The sequence below is a fragment of the Triticum urartu genome, chromosome 7A (genome assembly GCF_056163025.1).
Source record: "Triticum urartu cultivar PI428250 chromosome 7A, HENAU_Tu73, whole genome shotgun sequence".
In the NCBI taxonomy this organism is placed as follows: Eukaryota; Viridiplantae; Streptophyta; class Magnoliopsida; order Poales; family Poaceae; genus Triticum; species Triticum urartu.
Window position 1 is genome coordinate 442962432 of NC_141879.1, and position 13885 is coordinate 442976316.

Sequence of the window (13885 nt, forward strand, 5' to 3'; positions counted from 1 at the left end):
TAGAAGCTATTCCAACTAGTAGTGCTGATCATAATACCTTTATTAAGATGCTTAAAGAAGTTGTTTTTCCAATGTTTGGAGTCCCTAGATATTTAATGACTGATGGTGGTTCACATTTTATTCATGGTGCTTTCCGTAAAATGCTTGCTAAATTTGATGTTAATCATAGAATTGCATCTCCTTATCACCCACAGTCTAGTGGTCAAGTAGAATTGAGCAATAGAGAACTCAAATTAATTTTGCAAAAGTCTGTTAATAGATCTAGAAAAAATTGGTCCAAGAAACTTGATGATGCATTATGGGCCTATAGAACTGCATATAAAAATCCTATGGGTATGTCTCTGTATAAATTGGTTTATGGAAAAACATGTCACTTACCTCTAGAACTAGAACATAAGGCATATTGGGCTATTAAAGAGCTCAATTATGATTTCAAACTTGCTGGTGAGAAGAGGTTATTTGATATTAGCTCACTTGATGAATGGAGAACCCAAGCCTATGAGAATGCCAAATTATTTAAAGAAAAAGTTAAAATATGGCATGAGAAAATAATACAAAAGCATGAGTTTAATGTAGGTGATTATGTATTTCTATACAACTCTCGTTTAAGATTTTTTTCAGGAAAACTTCTCTCTAAATGGGAAGGTCCTTACGTTATCGAGGAGGTCTATCGTTCCGGTGCCATAAAAATCAACAACTTCGAAGGCACAAATCCGAAGGTGGTGAACGGTCAAAGAATTAAACATTATATCTCAGGTAATCCTATAAATGTTGAAACCAATGTTATTGAAACCGTAACCCCGGAGGAATACATAAGGGACACTTTTCGAAACGTTTCAGACTCCGGAAAGGAATAGGTATGTGGTACGGTAAGTAAACCGACTCCGAAACAGTTCTAATGGAAATACTTCTCTGTTTTGTAATATTTAGAAAAATAAGAAGCAGTCCAGAAAGGACACGAGGGCTCCACGAGGGTGGAGGGCGCGCCCTACCCCTGGGCGCGCCCCCTACCTCGTGGGCACCTCGTGTGCTCTCCGGACTCAGTTTTCTTACACGTTACGTATTTTGGTCGGTAAAAATTCATTATATAATCTCCCGAAGGTTTTGACTCCTGTATCACGCAAATATCTCTTGTCTTTATTTCGAGCTGTCCTGCTGTAGATTAGAGTAACATGTCATCCCAGGATTCGGAAGGAGAAAGCTATGTGGCTGATTACCTTGCAGATCCTAAGGTCTATGGGGATGTGGAACATTATGGTTGGACTACGGAAGAAGAAGAGGACTATGAACCCAAGGGAAGGGAGGAGACGAGCTCAGAAGAAGACGAAGTCCCATTACCTCAACCTGGGGACATGCATGTGGAGTTCAAAAAGTCAAGCCTCCCGGATAGAGTAAAGAAACCTAAGATCGAGTTTATCCCTTTTCGCCTCTTGCAGGAAAACAAGAAGGAACTATGCAAAAAGATACTGAGCCTGGAGCAGGAGATCGATGACCCAAGGGACCAAAATTCTGTCCTCAAGCGTAAATTAAGGAAGAAGCCTACGCCATCAAGAAACCATCACCTTCTTCACCAACAAAGGAGACATAATCACATGGGTATGGGCACTCCCCTTGGCAACTGCCGCTTGGGGGAGTGCCCCGGTATCGTATCACCATCACTTTTATCTTTACCGTTTTCTTAGTTCGATCCTTTTGGTAATATCTTGATCTAGTAGAATAAAAGTTCTTAGTATGATCTAGTTGTGAGTTTTGCTTTATGATCCTTCTATGTAATCGAGTCCATGAGCTATATAATAAAGATTAGTGTTGAGTCAAGGGCTTGATTATTTTGCCATGATCTTAAGTGGATAAAAGAAAAGAGAAAGAATAAAAAGAATAAAAGAGATCATATGGATCTTATGGAGAGTAATGAGTTCACATAGAAAAAGTATGATGAATAAAAGCTGTTGAGAGTTTACAAACATAGTTTTGGTCATAGTTGCAATTAATAGGGAGTAATAAAGAAAGAGAGGTCTTCACATATAAATATACTATCTTGGACATCTTTTATGATTGTGAGCACTCATTAAAATATGACATGCTAAAAGAGTTGACGTTGGACAAGGAAGACAACGTAATGGGTTATGTTTTCTTACATCTGAGATAAATTATATTGTCTTGGATCATCCAACATGATTGAGCTTGCCTTTCCCCCTCATGCTAGCCAAATTCTTTGCACCAAGTAGAGATACTACTTTTGCTTCCAAACACCCCTAAACCAGTTTTGCCATGAGAGTCCACCATATCTACCTATGGATTGAGTAAGATCCTTCAAGTAAGTTGTCATCGGTGCAAGCAATAAAAATTGCTCTCTAAATATGTATGATTGATTGGTGTGGAGAAGATAAGCTTTATACGATCGTGTGATATGGAAGAAATAAAAGCGACAGACTGCATAATAAAGGTCCATATCACAATTGGCAATATAAAGTGACATTCTTTCGCATTAAGATTTTGTGCATTCAACCATAAAAGCGCATGACAACCTCTGCTTCCCTCTGCGAAGGGCCTATCTTTTACCTTTATATCCTACCTTACATAAGAGTCATGGTGATCTTCACCCTTCCTTTTTACATTTTATCTTTTGGCAAGCACAACATGTTGGAAAGATCCTGCTATATATGGCTAATTGGATGTAAGTTTTCATGAACTATTATTGTTGACATTACCCTTGAGGTAAAACGTTGGGAGGCAAAACTATAAGCCCCTATCTTTCTCTGTGTCCGATTAAAACTCCATACCCATAAGTATTGCGTGAGTGTTAGAAATGGTGAAAGACTAAATGATAGTTGAGTATGTGGACTTGCTGAAAAGCTGTTATATTGACTATTTCCTATATTATGATAAATTGCAATTGCTCCAATGATTGAGATTATAGTTTGTTAGTTTTCAATGAAGTTTATGATTCATACTTGAAATTGTGATTGAATTATTACTTTAGCATAAGAGATCACATGACAAGAATTATATAAGTTGTTGTTCTAAGAATGATCATGATGCCCTCATGTCCGTATTTTATTTTTATTGACACCTCTATCTCTAAACATGTGGACATATTTTTCGATTTCAGCTTTCGCTTGAGGACAAGCGAGGTCTAAGGTTGGGGGAGTTGATACGTCCATTTTGCATCATGCTTTTATATCGATATTTATTGCATTATGGGCTGTTATTACACATTATGTCACAATACTTATGCCTATTCTCTCTTATTTCACAAGGTTTACATAAAGAGGGAGAATGCCGGCAGCTGGGATTCTGGGCTGGAAAAGGAGCAAATATTAGAGACCTATCCTGCACAGCTCCAAAAGTCCTGAAACTGCACGGAAGACGTTTTCAGAATATATATATAAAATACTGAGCGCAAGAAGTTCACCAGGGGGCACACCCTGCCCACGAGGGTGGGGGGCACGCCCTACCCCCCTAGGCACGCCCCCTACCTCGTGGGCCCCCTGGTGGCCCTCCGATGGCCATCTTCTGCTACATGGAGTCTTTCGATGAGGAAAAAAAAATCATAAGCCATCTTTCCGGACGAGACTCCGCCGCCACAAGGCGGAACCAATCTAGGGCTCTGGCGGAGCTGTTCTGCCGAGGAAACTTCCCTCTGGGAGGGGGAAATCATCGCCATCGTCATCACCAACGATTCTCTCATCGGGGGAGGGAAATCTCCATCAACATCTTCACCAGCACCATCTCCTCTCAAAACCCTAGTTCATCTCTTGCATCCAATTCTTGTCTCCAAGTCCGGGATTGGTACCTGTGGGTTGCTAGTAGTGTTAATTATTCATTGTAGTTGATGCTAGTTGCTTTATTTGGTAGAAGATCATATGTTCAGATCCTATATGCATATTAATACCCCTCTGATTATGAACATGAATATGCTTTGTGAGTAGTTACATTTGTTCCTGAGGACATGGGAGAAGTCTTGCTATTAGTAGTCATGTGAATTTGGTATTCGTTCGATATTTTGATGAGATGTATGTTATCTCTCCTCTAGTGGTGTTATGTGAGCATCGACTACATGACACTTCACCATTATTTGGGCCTAGAGGAAGGCATTGGGAAGTAATAAGTAGATGATGGGTTGCTAGAGTGATAGAATCTTAAACCCTAGTTTATGCGTTGCTTCGTAAGTGGCTGATTTGGATCCATATGTTTCATGCTATGGTTAGGTTTACCTTAATACTTTTGTTATAGTTGTGGATGATTGCAATAGAGGTTAATCATAAGTGGGATCCTCATCCAAGTAAGGACAACACCCAAGCACCGGTCCACCCACATATCAGATTATCAAAGTACCGAATGCGAATCATATGAACGTGATGAAAACTAGCTTGACGATATTCCCATGTGTCCTCGGGAGCGCTTTACATCATATAAGAGTTTGTCCAGGCTTGTCCTCTGCTACAAAAAGGATTGGTCCACCTTGCTGCACTTTATTTACGTTTATTACTTGTTACTTGTTACAAACTATCCTATCACAAAACTATATGTTACCTATTATTTCAATGCTTGCAGAGAATACCTTGCTGAAAACCGCTTATCATTTCATTCTGCTCCTCGTTGAGTTTGACACTCTTACTTATCGAAAGGACTACGATAGATCCCCTATACTTGTGGGTCATCAGTGACTTGCGTGTAGTCTCCTACTGGATTGATACCTTGGTTCTCAAAAACTGAGGGAAATACTTACGCTACTTTGCTGCATCACCCTTTCCTCTTCAAGGGAAAACCAATGTAGTGCTCAAGAGGTAGCACTTGGCAACTTAAATATAGTGGTGGTACACTCCCTTTCAACTAGGGATGTCAACTAGGTCCCGTTTAATCCCGATTAAAGTCCACTAGTGGTATGATAGTTCAAAAGAGTTTTTGTTTTTTGAGGAAAATGAACTAGGGAGCTAGAAAAAACTAACTAGATGGGACTGGCGGATGTTGTTTATTTGCCACTTACATCCCTAGTTTCATCTTACCATTTTAATTTCTTTTCGGTTGATGCTACTTCGAACCATTTAAATATAGCTTGCCATGCTCGGCAATAATTCGTATGTCGTTTACCATGTAAGCTTACTGCCTGAATCATGCGATAACTATCTCTTACTTATGTCCAGCGGAAACCTTTCAGGATACTGTTCACACCAGGACACACTGTACAACCCCGTAATCTATTTGTGGAAGCAGTGCACCATCCATGTTACCAGATGGTAGCAGTTCAGAGGCAACACCGCCAGAGAGCAGTCTGAGCACATATATTATAGTTCTTGAGGCTCTACAAGAGGCAGAAAGAGATGGTGTGGCTGCCATGAATGAGGTAATATTGATCTTGAGGCTGGAAATTATGCAATTAGTTGCACACATTATGCAAGCAACTCAAGAATTGGAGGAAGTAAGAATGTTGCATTTGAAGACGGAGGAGGTCCTGCTGTTTCTGCTATCTGAAGCCCAGTGTAATCCCAGTTCTTCTTTAGATACCAGTTTAAATTGTCAATAGATTATTGCACTTGCATGTTGTGTCATGTCTCTGAATGGATTATGTTATAAGACCCCCTATGTTGTCCATGTGTTGTAATGATCTGAATTTTTTAGGTGAGGTAATCCTCAGTAATTGTATGATTGACATAAGGTGAACTATTTTTCATGTGAGCATATTGTATTGGATGAAATAACTGTTTGACTAAGTGTATCCAACCTACTGAATTCGAAGATCATGACATTTCTAAATCATAATCATATATAAAGGTGGAATAAATCTTTGTTGTGGTTTTGAAGAAATAAATAACAAAACCTAGAATTATCTATGGATATTTGTAATCGAATACAAATTGGATTTGAATTTAGTTGCCAGGGCCCACGGCAAACGTGAATGCTAATTCTCCCAAGTTTTGAATGAAGCGGCTAAACACCCACTATCATTTGTGGGCTGCCTGAAGCAAGTGTTTGCGAGATGGAAATTACTGTCTACCCCTGACACTTTGACATCCTTATCCACTGGATTTACACTACTGTCAATAGGGGTAGACTAGTAACTTCAATCAGACATGACACGACCGCCTCTGAGCCTGTTCAGACACGGTGGTCGCCAAACATGGGCGGCAAAACACATTTGATTCAAGCTCCTCCGAAAGACATGTGTCTCTCCCTCCATTTCCCCATTCATACACGGTGGGCAGCAAAACAAACTCTCCTCGTCCGAAGTCGATGTAGGCAAATATTTTAAATAGGGGCATATGTGTAACTTCCCTCAGATGTGACACAACTGCCCTACCTGTCAGCCCCGTTCATACACCGTGGGCGCCAACCGTGGGCGGCAAAACACCCTCTCCTCGCCCGAAATCGCTACCGGCAAATATTTGGGAGATGCGAGATTACCGTCCTATCCCCAACCTACGTGATGTCCGAAATTTTAAACGGGGGATAAGTTCGTAAATTTCCCACATTTCAGACAAGAGCGTCCCAAAGTTTGAGATCCCCCTCCCCCTCCATTTCCTCATTCATACACCGTCGGCGCCACAACAACCTCCCCACTGCGGCCAACCTCCTCCGTCCGCCACCCCATCCTCCACCTTGCCGGAGCCGCTACCCCTACCCCGCCATCCACTGCAAGAGATGGATGTCTCTCATACATGGCGCCGGACCAGGATCCTTTCATCGCGTCCTCTCGCTTCATCGGTGCCGTTGTCCACCTTGTCGTTGCCGCTCCTACGATCGCCTCGTCCACGGCAACAAGATTTTATCCCCCGACCCGGCCGTCTGCCGTCTAAAGTCTTCTTCCCCGCAGCCGACAGCCATCGCACCCACAACACCCTCAACGTATCAGCAGGGCCTACACGGCGTCGCAAGAGAGGTGGTACTCTTCCATATGTGCTTAAGTAATTGATCTCACCCGGAAAATAGATCGTAAATTGTTTACTGTACTTTTCTTGTCCGTACCAAATCGTAGTGGCTAGTTGAAAGCAAACATTGGTTCCAAAGTAGCTTTGTCTGGTTTGCACCTTCAGATCCACCATGGCACGGTCACTATACTCGTAAAGTTTATGGTTTCCCCCCTTTATATTCACTACCATCATCCTAGGTGCTTCGTGTCGTGCTAGCACTGCTCCTCAAGACCTCAACCCATCAAGCGAAACAACAAGCCACTCATAATTCCAAAGCTTAGGTGTTGAAATACGAATCTGATATGATGCTCATATTACCAAAACAAAGAATGTTTAATTGGTCACCTAATGTTCCTATATTCGTTTCGAAAATCATGTGTGCCACCCACTGGTACAGCTAGTTCCACTTTCCTGATTTTACTCTTGATGCTTAGGTTTTCCCCTTTTATCTACTCTACTATGATCTGCATAGGTGCTTTCTGTCGTACTAGCATTACTCCACCCTTCAAGCTAAACAACAGAACACTCCAAAATTCCAAAGCTTAGTTTTTCAAATATTATTGTGATATGATACTGATATTAGTTAACAGACACATTTAATTGGTTAGCTAAAGGTCCCACTTGAGTTTCCAAATGCATGTCGCGACATATAGAGAGACAACAGAATTGCATTTCTTTGTCACGTGTTGATTGTACTTTCTTGTCCATACCAAATCTTAGTTGTTATTTCAAAGCAAACATCAGTTGCTAACTACCCTTTGCGCGGTTTCCAGCTTTAGATCTGCCATCCCACTGCCACGGCCAACACTATACTCATCATGCTTATGGTTTCCCCATTTTATGATGACCACGATCAGCCTACGTGGTTCGTGTCATAGTAGCACTTCTCCACCCATCGAGCTAAACAAGCTTAGTTGTAAAAATTCAAATATGATATTAGTGAAACTGAGAGATGTTTAATTGGTCAGCTAAATATTCCTACTTTAGTTTCGAAATGCATGTGAGCCACATATGGAGAGACTGGAAGGAATAGTATTTCTCTGTGCGCTCTGGTTCATCATGGGTGGGCAACCGATATTGTATATGAAGACTTGTAATATCTTCAATTTTCTTGCTCTTCTGCTCTTCTTTAAGATGATCTCTTCTCTTCTTAAATAAGTATGTTCCTTGTTGGGAAGAGTAGCAGAGACATTTGTGGTCGACTGGTCAGGTCGAGTTGTTCTCCCTTAGTATATTTTGAATCTGTCAGGTCAGGTCGACTGGTTTTTCTTTACTATATGTTGAACCTGTCATCTGTGAAGTATCATCACTTTTAGAGATCTCATATTTTGAGTAGTAGGCCACATTATATTAATTCACACACCAAATTACAACATGCATGGCATCTCTCAGAAGAATTGCAGAGATAGCACAAAGGGGTTTACATGGAGGTAGTATTGGATTAGAATCACTTCTGCATTACAAAGATAATCTCACTTGTTTTTATGTTTTCATGCATGTCAGGTATTGAACATTATCAAAATGAATATGAGAATGGGCGCACGAGAGGAATATTGCGGAACAATCCACTACCTAACAAACTTGGCATGGTTGTATTGGTCGCACATATTTTGCATCTGACCTCTTGCATTACTTCTACTTTGTTACACAATCTGCTTAGTTTAAGGATCATATATGAGTACATGCCATACCTATCCATTTTCTGTACCTATTCCATGTGTCATCATACCATGTTTTTCCAGTCAAATGTTGTTCTTTCGTCATAGATGTCCAAAAGAAAGAGGGTGAGTGAAGATCCTCAAGGAGTACAAACTAGGTATTTGGAAAAGGTAGTGATAGTGATACCTGATAAATCAGATAGATCAGCAGCCACAGAAAACACAAGCCCAACTATACCACACTTTACCCCTACTCCACTGGCCAAACCCCTATTAGAACTGCTGAGAGCCCAGCGTCAGGTATTGTCTATGATATCAATTAAAAATTTGAACTCCTAAATTTCTGCATGTGCCTTACCTTCTCTCTTGTATGAAAACTAATTTCATATGGATCTCCTTGCTCAAAGGATCATAAGATCTCACAACAATACTGGGCTCTGCATTGCTCTTGTCAATACCTCTTGCCCTTTGTCAGCATACTTACACTCATTGTTGTTTGATTATGTAGCATCACTGTAAATGGTCGTTTCTTTATCCTCCCTTTGCTTGAAATTATAAGATCTATATTTACTCTTAGATAACTGTAGAATTGACACAATGGTTATGAAGTTTTGGATTGCTCATGTAAGTACCTGTTGTCATGTACTCCCTCTGTATTGAATTAATTGTTGATCAATTGGATGTATTTAGAACTTAATAGTGTTAGATACATCCATTTGAGTGACAAGTAATAATGGGCGGTGGTGGTATTACTGTACTTGCATCGCAAGATAGTTGATTGTCTAGCATTACTCTGCATCTTATCTGCCCTGCCCTCCACTTTCTCCAAATTATCATATCTTCATTTACTCTTAACAAAATGTTGAATAAAGCCAATGCCACTGCACACGTTGATGTCTGCATTCCTCTTGTCAGTACCTTTTTCCTTGTAAACCTGTACTTAATTAATTGCTATTTGATTATGTATCATCAGTCTGCACCTGAGCTTCATTATCCTTTGTTTCTTCCAATGTTATTTGATCTATATTTACTCTTTACAAAATGTAGAATAATGGCAACGCTTATAAAGAATTTTCTTCGGGGAATTTATTGAATTATCCTTCCATCAACATGGAGAAGGGCTTTGTCCAGCCCGTGTTAACATGTAATGTAAGTTCATCCTTCTCAAGCCTTCAAACTTTGTTCTAGTATAGAGTTGGATAGGCATCATTTCCTCCATTGTTGTTTACTTTGCTGTTTACATTTGATTGGATGTTTGCAACAACTGCTAGTTTTAAATTGTAGTTGTAAAAACATGTTCCTTATGCAGAACAGATCCATTTATTTGCTTATATAATTGTGAAACCTGTTACGTGTCTCCTTGTTTCTCTTTCAGAGTCGTATCTCTTATGCCAGGCATAACTTTAGGGAAGATAGTGAGCCAAATCATATTGAGGACAGCGAGATGACCCCAAGGTCCTATCTTGATGAAGACAGTGAGTTGAAGCTACTCACCAGCAGGTGTGAGACAACCTATGCGCAGTCGCTGCCTCAATCAGTTTGACTTCTTCAGTCTCAACTTAAAGCAGAAAGGCTTGCTTCAGCTCAGCTCCGACTTGAAGTCAACGATGCAAAGAAGATGTCAGAGGACTGCCTTGCACACTATGGTGCCATACAGCTAGGGATGGAGCATCTATCGTTGACACAACTGAGGTCTCATCAGCTTGTTCGGCTTCTTGCGGGGCCCATCATGGCCAGGCCTAGTGCCTTCTGAAGTGCTCTCAGTTTTGTATATTCTTGTCGGCGCGTTTATATGCACTAGTGGCGACCTTTGATGCCCAGTGTAAGTAATCCACGGTCACATTGTGCTTTATTATCACCGGTAGCGAGCATTGTTTCCTAGTGAATGTAACATGCCATGATTTCTTTATTGTATAGTACAGGTTTATTCTTTGGTCGGTATGTTGTAATTTAGGTCAGAAGGTTCAGTGGATCTCAGTGTTGTCGGTCTTCAGGCCAGCCCGTTACTCATATGGGCCAAAACGTGGGCATATAATCATCTTGGGCCATTAGCAGGTCTAAACCTATAGTAGTTTCCCGCCTTTAACAGGCCAAGTAAAGTTCTAGCCAGCTGGGCCAGAGAATACCATGGGCTTTTAATAGGCTAAAACCTAGATTGGGCCAGCATTGGGCCGAAAAATTCACGGGCCAATACAGGCCAAAACTGCCTAAGGCCCATGTTTGGCCCAAATAGGACGAGCAGTTAACATGCCAAAATATATCTCGGGCCTGTTTGGCCCAATAAAATTATGGGCTTTAAGCAGGCCGGTATCCACGCAGGCAATAGGCCCAAAAGTGTCACGGGCCATTATCAAATGGGCTGTAAGCAGGACGGATTCAACGCTGGCTGTAATTAGGCCCTACTGTTCCACGGGCCATTAACAGGCTGATAGGCCTGTTGGGCTGAAATTTATCCACAAAGACTACGGGCCGTTAAGAGGCCTAAAGTTACTTCGGACAAGAAATAGCCCAGTTTATGCATGGGCCGTTAAAGGGCCTAAAGTTAAACCGGGCCGACAACATCCCAGATGCACCACGGGCCACTAAAGGCCGAAACTATTATCGGGCCGAACTATTTAATGGGCATTTAGTAGGCTAAAATACAAACATGTCTTAGAATGGGCCCAAAAGAACAATGGCCTATTAACGGGCCTGATCTGATATGGGCGGTAATTTGTCCCAAAACACAGTAGGCTGTGAACGGGCCTGATGTGCTATGGGCCTCAATTTGGCCCAAAACATGGCAGACTGTTAACGGGCCAGCCCACTAGTGTCTTAAAAAACATGGTGGGCCTTTAGCTGGGCCGACCTTTTCACTGGAATGGGCCTCTGTTGGGCCGTGCCACGTGTCGACGTATCATAGGCGCCTCATGTCCAATGAGTGGAAGACATCTGCCCCAACGGTGAGCAAACACGTGTTTCCTCCTGCCAATGAGAATTTTACACGTGGAAAATCCCCATTGGTCCAGGCTGTTAACGGGTTATCGGATCGAAAACCGGCCCCGATAGCTTAATGGCGACCCGTTACGGTCAATGCCACGTGTCAGTCACCCTTGATGAAAGCACTTCTATGATGCGTGATTTATCTTCATGGAACTGGACACTTCCGTGATGATAATTTTGGTAATGTCATGGAACACTTCTACAACAGCACAGGTATGACTATCTTGATTCTGTCATAAAATCGTCATGGATGTACATGCATGACAGAAAACATGACCTACTGTGACAAGCACGTATCATCACGGAAGTGTATTTTTTTGTAGTGCCCCTAGGGGGATAGATTGGTAGGAAAATACCATCGCTCGTCCCCAACCGCCACTCATAAGGAGGACAATCAATAAATAAATCATGCTCGGACTTCATCACATAACGGTTCACCATACATGCATGCTACAGGAATCACAAACTTTAACACAAGTATTTCTCAAATTCACAATTACTCACTAGCATGACTCTAATATCACCATCTTCATATCTCAAAACAATCATAAGGAATCAAACTTCTCACAGTGTTCAGTGCACTTTATATGAAAGTTTTTATTATATCCCTCTTGGATGCCTATCATATTAGGACTAAATTTATAACCAAAGAAAATTATAATGCTGTTTAAAGACTCTCAAAATAATATAAGTAAAGCATGAGAGTTCAACAATTTCTATAGAATAAAACCACCGCCGTGCTCTAAAAAGATATAAGTGAAGTGCTAGAGCAAAATTGACTAGCTCAAAAGATATAAGTGAAGCATGTAGAGTGTTCTAATAAATCACGATTCATGTGTGTCTCCCTCAAAAGGTGTGTACAACAAGGATGATTGTGTCAAACTAACAAGCAAATACTCAAATCGTACAATACGCTCCAAACAAAACACATATCATGTGGTGAATAAAAATATAGCCTCAAGTAAAGTTACCGATAGACGAAGACGAAAGAGGGGATGCCTTCCGGGGCATCCCCAAGCTTAGGCTCTTGGTTGTCCTTGAATATTACCTTGTGGTGCCTTGGGCATCCCCAATCTTAGGTTCTTGCCACTCCTTATTCCATAGTCCATCAAATCCTTACCCAAAACTGAAAACTTCAAAACACAAAACTCAATAGAAAATCTCATAAGCATCGTTAGTATAAGAAAATAAATAACCACTTTTGGTACTGTTGTGAACTTGATACGTCCATTTTGCATCATGCTTTTATATTGATATTTATTGCATTATGGACTGTTATTTCACTTTATGTCACAATACTTATGGCTATTCTCTCTTATTTTACAAGGTTTACATAAGGAGGGAGAATGCCGGCAGCTGGAATTCTGGGCTGGAAAAGGAGCAAATATTAGAGACCTATTCTGTGCAACTCCAAAAGTTCTGAAACTCCACGGAACATCTTAAAATAAATAAAGAAAAATCCTCGCCAAAGATGAAGGCCAGGGGGCCCACACCCTGCTCACGAGGGTGGGGGCGCGCCCCCTACCTCGTGGGCCTCCTGGTGGCTCTCCGACGTCCATCTTCTCCTATACGAAGTCTTTCGATGAGAAAAAATAAGAAGGAACCTTTTGGGATGAGACTCCGCCGCCACGAGGCGGAACCTTGGCGGAACCAATCTAGAGCTCCGGCAGAGCTGTTCTGCCGGGGATACTTCCCTCCGGGAGGGGGAAATCATCACCATCGTCATCACCAACGCTCCTCTCATCGGGAGAGGGAAATCTCCATCAACATCTTCACCAGCACCATCTCATCTCCAAACCCTAGTTCATCGCTTGTATCCAATTCTTGTCTCAAAGTCCGGGATTGGTGCTAGTAGGTTGCTAGTAGTGTTGATTACTCCTTGTAGTTGATGCTAGTTGGCTTATTTGGTGGAAGATCATATGTTCATATCCTATATGCATATCATTACCCCTCTGATTATGAACATGAATATGCTTTGTGAGTAATTACGTTTGTTCCTAAGGACAAGGGAGAAGTCTTGCTATTAGTAGTCATGTGAATTTGGTATTCGTTTGATATTTTGATAAGATGTATGTTGTCTAGCTTCTAGTAGTGTTATGTGAACGTCGACTACATAACACTTCACCATTATTTGGGCATATAGGAAGGCATTGGGAAGTAATAAGTAGATGATGGGTTGCTGGAGTGACAGAAGCTTAAACCCTAGTTTATGCGTTGCTTCGTAAGGGGCTGATTTGGATCCATATGTTTCATGCTATGTTTAGGTTTACCTTAATACTTTTGTTGTAGTGGCGGATGCTTGCAATAGAGGTTAATCATAAGTGGGATGCTTGTTCA